The 12,001-nt window shown below is 41.6% G+C and overlaps 1 protein-coding gene across 1 annotated transcript in view; it reads right to left on the bottom strand.

Annotated features, from left to right (window-relative positions):
* Positions 1-9,128, bottom strand: part of LOC126475038 (juvenile hormone esterase-like) — a 133,301-nt gene extending 124,173 nt beyond the window's left edge. Inside the window, exon 1 of the mRNA XM_050102584.1 lies at positions 9,035-9,128. The gene's annotated coding sequence lies outside the window, so the exon portion shown is untranslated. The remainder of the gene's footprint in view (positions 1-9,034) is intronic.
* Between the last annotated feature and the right edge of the window lie 2,873 nt (positions 9,129-12,001).

Genomic DNA, 12,001 nt, shown 5'->3' with positions numbered 1-12,001 from the left:
GTTCCCAGTCGTTCTCGGTGATATATCAGGTGCAACATGTGCCCCGTATGTTCTATGCGGATGTCCCGAATCTGATGTACAGGGCGCGGGAAGGTTTCACAGATCACCGGTACAGCAATGATATGCCATCAATACAATGTGCCCAACATGAGCAGCAGTTCGTCGATACCTCTATCCAGCATCACGCAGGCTTCCAATGCTGAAGTTGTTCCAAAGAAGTGCGAACTCGTCAGCGGAGCAAGGCTGTACCCTAGAGTGAATGTTGCAAACACTGTTCACCTTCTAATGCTTAAAAAATGCCACCTCACTGCGAAAATGTGGCCATCCTGAGTGCCCTCTGATTGCCGTTAACGGTGACAGATGAATCACTATCACCACAACCCTCAGTATGCACTTAACGTGCCCTCGTACGATTGAACAAAGTCATTGAGGGTGCTTTATTTTTTTGTATTTCAATCACTTGAGACGCAATGTATGATATTTGCAATAGCAGATGGACTGGCAGTGGACGGCGAGTCACGTGCTACCCCTCCCCAACTCCACCACCCCCCACAATCGACCTCAGCTCTTTAATTTATTGTCTACAAATCCACCTGAGGTACTCGGTATATAGAGAGATCAACATGTCGTGGAATTGCGCTAAAGCACTTCGCCGAATCAAGAAATGTTTGAAAGTTTCCGAAAGACCGTCCTCGGATAACTGCATACGCATATGAAGCAAGAGAAGGATACTTTACATTTTTATAATAAATTCCTGCCTTGAAGAACGTCTATCATTTTAACCTTTTTTGTTCTTTTAGCATGCTGGATTCATTAACAAAATTTTGTTAAAGTAATTTTATTCTATCTTGTTTTTAATATTGTTTATTTGTAAAAATTGTTATCTGATCGTATTACTGAAGGAATCGCATTTTCTTCCATTTCTTCAAAGTTTTGAATTTGATAGATGCAACTAGAGTTAAACAAATGCCTTTGAAAGTTATGTGATCTCGGTAGCGTGTCTACAAAATTACCGAGGTCCAGCATTCGACGGTGGTAAACGTACTGAGAATCACCATAAAAGTGTCTAATAGAACGGATTCTTGGAAGCCTAGGATCGAACGAAACACGTTGTTAAACAGTCCAACCACGAATGTTGCATAAGCGCTTAAGTCTATATCTGCAATTCTGTTGCCACCTTGTTGAGACCGAGAAGTGTCATCTCCTGGAGAGGTGACCTTTTTAAAGCGGATGAAAATGTTATCTTGTCTTTTATTTTTGATAGTTGAATTTTACGAGTTGGCATGTCTAATTTCCAAGTGACGCACTGGGAACAGAGATGAAACATTGACGATCCATAGCATTATATCTCTGTGCTTATAGTCCACTATAACTACTCTCCACGTGTATCATTTTTGTAAGTCACCAAAGGTTAGGCCTTGCATATATAGAAAATATGCTACAATTTTCGTAAAACTGACATGTTGTTGGTGTTCTTGTGGGAACAGACGACGGATGGCCAAGTATATGATAACCATGTTTGTTTCGCGTTACTGAGGTATGTGAAGAACGCCGAGGAAACTGGGGATTGACACCAGGTTCCGGGGGTTTTGATGGGTACCTTTCTGAAGCTTGATAAGAACATGTAGAGCCTGCGAAGAAACTCGTAGAGACTCTAAGCACACCGAAAAATGGTAACTCCCAGAAAACATCACTTTAATAGCATGTAATACCGCCTCTAGCCCTGATTCGGCGAGGAAGTGAGTCCATGTGCTTCTGGACGTATTCTGTACCATATGCTGTACCAAGATGAAGCATCTTATAGACTATTCGCACCTGTAAATAGAGGGTCATTGATTGCTATGTTCCACACACAGTTCAACACACTCCCAGACATTTGCAATGATGAAGATCGGCTGGTTCAGCTGTCCAGTCTCAGTATGATAGGGTGCCTGAGTGTTGGTCAAACGAAGGACGTATGGTGCAGCCCTGTGAACACGGCTGTTACCGGTTTGGAAGTCAGGACGACAGGAATGTCGACAGCATACTCACCACGAAGATGTAGGAAAGACAGCAACACTTGTTAACCGAGAATGTTGAAATAAACGTCACAAGCTATGCTCACGATAAACTGCATCGAGTGTACGTAAGTGGAGGTATGAAAAACATACCCCTCTGAAATAAAAAAGATAACTACCAACCATATCCTCCACACACTGCGGTTTACAAGCCTCACTGGACTGTCGGTGCACCCGTAATCCTTGTATCATTAAAAGGCGGAACTGGACGTCGGATCACACTACATGCCTCCAGTCAACAACTGCCCAGTTTCTGTGCTGCTTGGCCGACTTAATATGTGAGTTTCATGTGCTGCTATGACCAGGTACCGATCTCCTAATGAGTAGTTCCTTTGCAATTTTCACTCCGGGAACTGGTTGAGATGGACCTCCATTTACTGACAATTCCTGTCGGGTTTGAAAACAATTGTCTTTAACATGGCGTGACACTCGAGGCCCATTGCTGGTTGAAATCTTTTTACGACTGCTGTTCTTAGGCCGTGTCATGTCTACGATTATCATACCATTCCTGACTGACATGTAGGACAGTTCCTGTTGGTATATCAACAAATCCTTACTGCATTTTGTACTGTCTTCATGTCGATCCATTTTACTTCAGTGATTCCATACAACCAACTGACCCGTACACACAACTTCACTACCATGCCTTACGTTAGACGCGGAGTGTCACATGGTCGCGTGGTGCCGTCAAACAAAAGGACACGGCATAATTTATTCTGAACTGCACCTTAAGCACGGAGTGCGAAGCCCACAGTACGCCAATCACGCTTGGCTTCATTATACCAAAAAAAGATGAATATTATAGTTTAGTAGAATCGCATACAACTATTGGGTTGGAGTTGAAGTCCTTAGTTTCATGAACACAGCAGATACACGTAACAGACTTTAGTCGTCAATAATATATCCTCCTTCAATATTTACAACAATGTGCCAACACTGGGACAACCCTTTGATCCTGTGCCTGTAGAAATCACATGGTCGTCAGGCGAAGAACTCATCAAGCCACGTTCGACGTCCATTTTTATCCGAAAATGGCTCCTTGAATGTTACTTGATAGAGAGCGGAAAAGATGAAAATTTGAAGACACAATATCAGGTGAGTGCGGAATGATTTCCCAACCCAAATCCTGTATAGTTCTTTCGGCAGTGTAGTAGAAGCGGGCGGGCGTTATCGTGGAGTAGCATCACTTCACGGAGTGTCCCTGTTAAGCGTTCTTGGACTGCGTTTGCAGCACGTCCCACTTGTTGCCAATAAATTTCAGCAGTGGTGGTTACTCCACGGGGAAGCAATTCGTAGGACACCACTTCGTCATTGTTCCACCAGATGCATATCAATCTTTTGTGGAGAAGCGGAGGTATTTGCACGGAGTGTTGCTGCTTTGTTACGGCTTAATCATTAGTTTCTTTTCCTTCTGTAAGCTTAAAGACAAAATTTCTCGTCACCAGTGATACAGGATAGTGGTGATCGGTGTTGTTCACGATCCAACTGATGACGAGCAAGCAGAGACGGTCATGCGGCCACCTGGTGATTTTTGTTATTTTGTCTTAGAGAATTCAGTACGCGTACCCCCGCCTTTTGAACCTTCCCCATTCCATGCAAATGTCGCACGACTGGGGAAGGATCACAGTTCATCACATTTGTTAGTTATCGGGTACACGACGTAGATCTGGGGTGGGGGGTGGGGGGAGGGAGTTATCACTCTTCAATCCTCCCCTGGTAGCTGAGTGACCAGCGCGACGGAATGTCATACCTAACGGCCCGTGTTCGATTCCCGGCTGGGTCGGAGATTTTCTCCGCTCAGGGACTGGATGTTGTGTTGTCCTTATCATCATCATTTCATCCCCATAGACACGCAAGTCGCCGAAGTGGCATCAACTCGAAAGACTTGCACCAGGCGAACGGTCTACCCGACGGGAAACCCTAGCCACACGGCATTTCTATCAGTCTTCTAAATGGTTTGATACGGCCCTCCACGAATTCCTCTCCTGTGCTAACCTCTTAATCTCTAGCACTTGAAACCTACGTCCTCACTCATTTGCTGGATGTATTCGAATCTCTATCTTCCTCTATAGTTTTGCTCCCTCTAGCACCATGGAAGTCATTCCTTCATGTCTTAACAGCTATCCTATCGTCCTGTCCCTTCTCCTTATCAGTGTTTTCCACATGCTCCTTCCCTCTCCGATTCTGCACAGAATCTCCTCATTCCTTACCTTATCAATCCACCTAATTTTCATAATTTTCAAAATTCGTCTGTAGCACCACATCTCAAATGCTTCGAATCCTTCTGTTCCGGTTTTTCCACAGTCCATGTTTCATTATCATACAATGCTGTACACCAGGCATACATTCTCAGAAATTTCTTCCTCTGATTAAGGCCTATGTTTGGGACTAGTCGACTTCTCTTGGTCAGAATGCCCTTTTTGCCATTGCTAGTCTGCTTTTGGTGTCCTCCTTACTCCGTCCGACATTAGTTATTTTACTGCCTAGTTAGAAGAATTCCTTAACTTAATCTTCTTCGTGACCATCAATCCTGAAATCATCTTTCTCGCTGTTCTCATTTCTGCTACATCTCATTACTTTCGTCTTTCTTTGATTTACTCCGAATCAATATTTTGTACTCATTAGAGTTTTCACTCCATTCAGCAGATCATATAATTCTTCTTCACTTTCCTCCGGATACCAATGTCATCAGCGAATTGTATTACTGATACCCTTTCACCAAAAAGTTTAATCCCACTCCTAACACTTTCTTTTATTTCCATCATTGCTTCTTCGATGTACAGATTGAATAGTATGGGCGAAAAACTATATCCCTATCTTACACACTTTTTAATACGAGCACTTCGTTCTTGGTCTACCACTCTTATTATTCCGTCTTTTCTCTTGTACATATTGTGTATTATCCGTCTCTCCCTGCAGCTTATCACTACTTTTGTCAGAATTTTGAACATCTTGTGTCATTTTAATAGTTGAACGCTTTTTCCAGGTCGACAAATCCTATGAACATGTCTTGATTTTTTTTTAGTCTTGCTTCCACTATCAACCGCAACGTCAGAATTGCCTCTCTCTGGCTTTACCTTTCTTAAAGCCAACCTGATCGTCATCTAGCACATCCTCAATTTTCTTTTCCATTCTTCTGTATATAATTCTGGTCAGCAACTTGGATGCACGAGCTGTTAAGCTGATTGTCCGATAATTCTCGCACTTGTCAGCTCTCTCAGTCTTCGAAATTGTGTGTATGATATTTTTCCAAAAGTCAGGTGGTATATCGCCAGACTCACACAGTTACATTGTGCACACCAACGTGAACTGTCATTTTTTAGCCACTTCCCCTATTGATTTTAGAAATTCTAATCGAATATTATCTATCCCTTCTGCATTATTTGATCTTAAGTCCTCCAAAGTTCTTTTAAATTCTGGTTCTAATACTGGATCGCCTATCTGTTCTAAATCGACTCCTGTTTCTTCTTCTACCACATCAGACAAGTCTTCCCCCTGTATAGAGGCTTTCAATGTGTTGTTTCCACCAATCCGCTCTCTCGTTTGCATTTAACAGTGGAATTACCGTTGCGCTCTTAATGTTATCACCCTTGCTTTTAATGTCCCCGAAGGTTGTTTTGACTTTCCTGTATGCTGAGCCTGTTCTTCCGATGATCATTTCTTTTTCGATGTCTACACATTTTTCCTGCAACCATTTCGTCTTAGCTTCCCTGCACTTCCTATTTATTTCATTCCTCAGCGACTTGTATTTCTGTATTCCTGAATTTCCCGGAACATTTTCGAACTTCCTCCTTTCATCGATAAAGAACGTAACTGCGAATAAACCATTCGTAACAGAAGAAACGTCTTCTGTTACGAGTGATTTCTTCGCAGTTGTGTTGCCGTGTGTTTTTGCGGTGTCAACGAGTCCCTGAGCAGCGCCAAGTCGTGCTTCGGTGGGCGAGCTGTGCGGACGGGCCTTGTCTACGTGCTCGCTGCGGCCGGCCGCGTGCTGACAAGTAAGTGGGCGCTCTTGCGGCTTACACACCAATTGTATATTTGAAAATGAATCGAACATGAATATGACGCAACCGCTTCGCAAAGATACGTTGAAGTTCACGTTCGATGAACGCTTTGCACGACCTAAAGCTACGTTTTCCTTTCCAACTTCTGCAGTGGTCCGTTTTAGAGATGTAATTCTGCATTAATGCGACTAAACGATTTTCATCAAAGCCCGAAGGTCTTCCTGAACGTGGATAGTCTCCAATGTCAAAACAATCCTCCTTGAAACAAGAAAACCATTTTCTTGCCGTACTTTGCCCTTTAGCGTTATCCCTATACACGGGGCAGATGTTACTGGGTACCTACACTGCTCTATTGAAACCAGGCAGAAGAAAATGTCGGAAATGTTCCGCTTTCTCCATTTGCCTCTCCATTTTACCGCGTCCACAGCTGCACTCAGTATTTCCAAATGACAAAATGGCAGTATGTAAACTCAAATAGCTACAGTGAACTACAACCAGAAAATGACAATCAATAAATAACCCTTCAGCAGTCGCAATAGCAAAACCTAAAACAGAAACAGTACGAACTTACTAATAGCAAGTGCTCTATTCTGCTGTTATCCGTAGATGCGCAGTAGAAGAGGTGTAAGCAGGCATGCGCACAACACAACATTTAGAGGGGTCTTCTGCTTGTTATTGTTTTATCTATTGGTCAGCGAACTAGGAATACATGAGCTCTTGAGGATTCTTTTGGCGGTTGTGGGAGATATTGTACCCATTTTTTGCTGTGTAATGTTCTTTTAATATAGAAATAGAAAAAATGAAAATCCTCTTTATTGTAATGCTGTTGCGAAAAGCTGTATATTTGATGGTAGATTATTATTATAGAAATGAAATGGAACAGCGATGGTGTAAGTGTTTTTACTGTGTCATACACCAAAGAAAGCTGTTTATATTATCTACATTTGCTGTACGTTAATAAGATGCCTCTGCAAACGTTTGACTGGGAGTTCATGTGTAAATGTGCACGTAACTGTACTTTCGATGTGTGTACGTATAACGTAAATCGCTGGAATAACAGCACGTGTATGATTTGGCTGCATATTCTGTATTACTTCAGCATGTCGGGCAGCGCAGTGCTGAGAGAATAGCTGGCCACAAGAGCCAGAGCAGCTGTGCCGGCCGCTGCCGGTGGGGACTGTGCAAGCCGTTCTGCATATGTCCGGTCGCACAGTTGTCCTGAGCTGAAGAAGAGAGAGAAGTGGCACAGGCAACGATAAAAAGAAGTACATAAACCATGTGTGCGGTGGTTCCTCATTACTGTATCAGTAGTGTGAATCCAGTCATATAAATTGATAGCAGCTTGTCAAAACAAGACTCGTCCATTCTGACGAAGTTCCTTAATCCCCGTAGAAGTTCGGGTCTCAACTCCTTCATTATCAGAGGTGTGTATGCTCCTGCTTTCACACCTTCTTCCGAGCCAGGGTCGAACACAATTACTACTCCTGGCATTCCGTCGTTGTTCTACTCATCTCCTAGTGACTACGGTGGCCACTATCACCCCAAGTGCTGCATAAATAATTGCCTCCTCCATATCCCGAATTCTGTGAAATTAATTCGCTTGTAAGATCATGACATAGACACTTTAGTGCATATTTTTGTATTGTCATAATGTGATTTCGTTCTGACAGCACAAGGTAACAATTACATAATAAATGCGAACGTAGACCTCTCAGACGTTTAAATGTTAGTAAAAAATATCATTCAGACTCAACGATGTAAATAATCTTACAGTTCTGAATGTGTACCCTTGGAGGAGCACCCTTTGTGCAGACTTACATTTTAGGCGTACAGCTTAATAACGCTAACAAAAATGCTGGCAGTTCCAGGCTCGTATGCTTACGGCGCTGGTGCAGACCCTTGTGCATTGGGTGTGTCGTGTAATTCCAGCCCATGACTAACTGCGCGGAACGTCATACGAATTTACCACATTTCCACATCTGGGTACCGGACCGGGTCGGTTGACAGCAGTTCTTGTTCAAAGTTTACTTTCATTTCCTGTTCCTATTTTTATCGGGCAAATTATTATCTTCTGACTGTCTGCCTTTCATGTCCAAGGTTCACATCACATCAATATAAAACAAAGTTCCTACGCAGATAGTAAGGTAATTTTAGTTATGTCAAGGCAGTTGTATGATGGACAGTCACGTGAAACTAACTTATTCATTCACCTGTCACTTCACTATAAAAAACATTCCCAGCATTGATCCACTGTGAAATGGAAAAAGGAAACTTTCGTAAAACCTTAATGCGTTGTACCTCCGTAAAGACAATGTAACTGCACTCAGGCAATGAAGCTGCAACACAGGTACAGAACTATAATGCTACAAGTCTGCTATAGGCTTCACCGGTTTTGGATAAAGAATGGTACAGTTAATGGCATCTTAAATCAACACAAAACGGTTCTTTGTAATAACATAAATCGCATCTTACTTCTAGCTTATCGTCTACATTCGACATTCGACCGAGGAACCAGTGAATTTACTAATTTGTGAACGAAAAAAAAAACAACAAACTGTTGCATTCAGACATATCTGAAGTTGTAAATGCTCCATTCTACCCGGAAAGAAAACTCTTAAGGACTGAGAATTAGTTTTCACATTCCACTAAGAACCCAGATACGTCAGTAAAATTAAATAGTTTCAGTCTGAAGCACATGACAACTTCACACGGCATCCGTGAAGCAGGGCACCTACCAATAAAATTAAGCAGCGTGGTGGAAATGAGCCGAAAAATATTGTCTTTGCAGAGGGATCTCCAGCAATGTATAGTACCAGTTTGCTCTGTGCAGTCTACCCTACATTAGGATGCTGTTTGGTTTTAACATGGGAATCAGCGGTGATGTAAATAAGGCAAAGCTATCAAACGCCAGTCGGCGGGATAAAGGTTGTAGCGTTCATTGTCATACTCCAGATAACAGTGAGAAATACTTACAGATTTTTCTGCTCTGGTGACTTGCGCAGTCGAGGACAAGATCGCAGCTGGCGCTGCTGCAGTCTCGGATCAACTGCTGGTGATTCTCCACGCGAGGTCACTAGCCAGTGCTTCCCCTCCCACCTCCCCTGCTTCGCACCTTTGCCAACCGCGTCTTTCCTGCCGATAGCACAACATGTAATGACGTAGGCTCCATATCGACGGCCCACGTATTTCGCTGAGATGAAACTGCAGCCATTTTTTGTCTACCTGCAAGAACATAAACAGCGACACTAGGAAAGTTCATTAACTACAAAATATTGCAATTTTCTTTCCTGCAAATAAAACAATTTTATCATTTCCGTAGGTAATACGAAATCGTCCGTCACTTAATCGTAGGCAGCATGTAAAATAAAAAGTATCCTATAGTAATGCTTTAATTGGTTTTGAAGTTGACTGAAATGATTCAGCGAACATACACAGATGCTACACAGACCATAAGAACACGCTGTAGCATCCCAACACAAAGTATCTGAACAAAAAGATGTGCTAATGTTATTACAGTACATGAAGTTGCCTCAGCGAACAAACCGGCAATAAAATCTGTAATAGGACGGAATGTTCTGCAGGAATAGGAAATCTGTGATACGTAATTTCGTCTGCTGAGTGCTGCGAACCAAAGTCTGTAACGAAAATTCTTCGCTGTTATCCCACTATCAGCCAAACCTAAAAATACATATAGCTACCTGTGTTCATAGTTAAAGAGTCCAGAAGTAATGCACATTTACAAGTCAAAATGGTAGCTGGAAGGCAGTTTTTGAATTTCATCCTCTTTTAACCAGAAGGGAGGATTCTATTTCATACTTTCGACAAAGACCAATTGTACATCTAAATCGCTGTTTAGAGATACCTTACGGTTTCTCATAAGTATTTTGTGAGACATGATAATATTATATCAAATTTTCTTGGCTGTTTTAACCGTAGAGGAATGTCTGGAAGGTGAATTCTTTCCCGCTTGTAGTCTTAACATTACACCGTGTAACTCATCTCTCAGCGACTTTACCTACGAGACGGAGCGACACCAACGCACCGTACGGAAAGGAAAACAGACAATTTTCTGAGGAACTGGGAACCGGCTCATACTGCACAGCTAACTTCACAAAAATGACGCAAGGAAAAAGAACAGAGTGTTACAATGCAAAAAGAAAGTGATGTATAGTAGGCATTCCATAAAAAGTATTTGCATATCTCTACGTAAGCGAATTGGTGTCCAGATGAGTTCAGAGATATGATTTGTATCTCTACTCAACAATAATGATTCCAACAATTTAAGTTCTTTACTACACTAGATCTTCTCGCTCGTATTTGGTGTAAGCGATGTTTGAGAAACACATTATTACGTAGAAATACGTGCAATTATCATTTGTAATTACTAGAAAACATAATGGAACTCAGTTGTAAAGTTGTAGTTGTGCCTCTATAGACCAAATATATTATTTTTACCTGGACAGAAGCTCCAGTAATTTTCAGCTGTAATCGTTAATGTCTCTTCGAAACGAAAGATTGTGACATCAGATATTGAGCTTCACAGCGGTCAGTCATTTCCCGTGAAACTGCTCACTAAAACTCCACAAAGCGGCTGTCCACTGAGAACGTCTGTTAAGCATCACGCACAGCCGCCTCAGCTGAGGACGAAATATCCGCTACATGTTATATAGGGAAACCTTGGCTGAAACCCTAATTTTATAGAGTAGTGTATGTTGCCTTTGAGATGGGACATCAAATCAATACAAGCTGTTGCTTCTCGCTGATATACGGACGGCTGTCCATATAAATACCGGTTTCACATGACCGTTAGAAACGTCTCGATTTCGCGATCTGGGCCATAGCGCACTATCTAGAAACTTCTATGAGGCTTCTTCCAAGGAAGCAATTAGTACGACCAGATTAATCACCTCATCAAGTGCCAGTTTCAATAAAAATCATACGTCTATATTGTGGGGTTCCATGTTCACCCTCAAACTATAGGTGGCTGTTTGTAATTCGCTTTCAGACTTCGAAACAGAAATTATGAGGACATCATGTGCTTTGATGTTATCTGATGGCAACTTTTATGTACTGTCAGTGTAATGCCAATACTATCTATGTATCGATACCATTACAGCAGATTACGTGCAAGCGTGATGCCTTTAGAGGGGCAATTGACTCTCATTCAGAAGAAAAATTAGTACGTCCTCTTTCGACAAACAAGATTTAAATTTCCCGTGGTGATTGCAGCACGTGGCGACGCTATTCTGTAATGAATTTCCACAGTCACAGCGCACGTACAGGCGTGTAAGTATAGTCATTTGTTTAGTGTCATGTCCTTAATCGGTGAAACAAATTCCACTGTGATCACACCTCTCCACATTGGTGTTTAACTTTCTCCAAACAATAGTGTACATACACTGTTTCTAACTAGAATACTTGACTTATCTTGTTAAACCTTTGTATCAGATTATACCTCATAAGTAATAGATTATGACAGGATTTTCATCTTTTTATATCGGTCAATAATTATATGAAATCCCAAAAATCAAACTTATTTATCCGCTGGAATCTGTTTGACAGGCAACCTGCCATAGGGATTAGTTGCCTTGAATATAGTTGGCCTTTTAGTAAAATAGACAAGACAGCGGAGTAGATCACCCTTTAAATTGAAACCACTGAGCAAGGTGAGCGTTGGGCGGCATGGAGTGAGAAGGGAGAGGAGAAAAAATTTCGCAGGTAACTAAAATTTATTTAACAATAAGTCGATACAAAAAAATTTGTCAAAGGAGATAAATGAATAAATTGCAAATTTATTATAAGACATGAAAAAAAAAGGATTTGGCTAAATGAAAAGAAAATGTTGACTATGTTATACATTGATGGTCAAAATTCTCAATAACAATGATAATGATACTAACTGCAACATGTTACGCGTCATATTAAATGGAATGATCTTGT

This window comes from Schistocerca serialis, chromosome 4 (assembly GCF_023864345.2).
Source record: "Schistocerca serialis cubense isolate TAMUIC-IGC-003099 chromosome 4, iqSchSeri2.2, whole genome shotgun sequence".
NCBI lineage: Eukaryota > Metazoa > Arthropoda > Insecta > Orthoptera > Acrididae > Schistocerca > Schistocerca serialis.
Note: the sequence above shows the minus strand (reverse complement) of the source record. Positions and strands in the feature narration are given on the sequence as shown.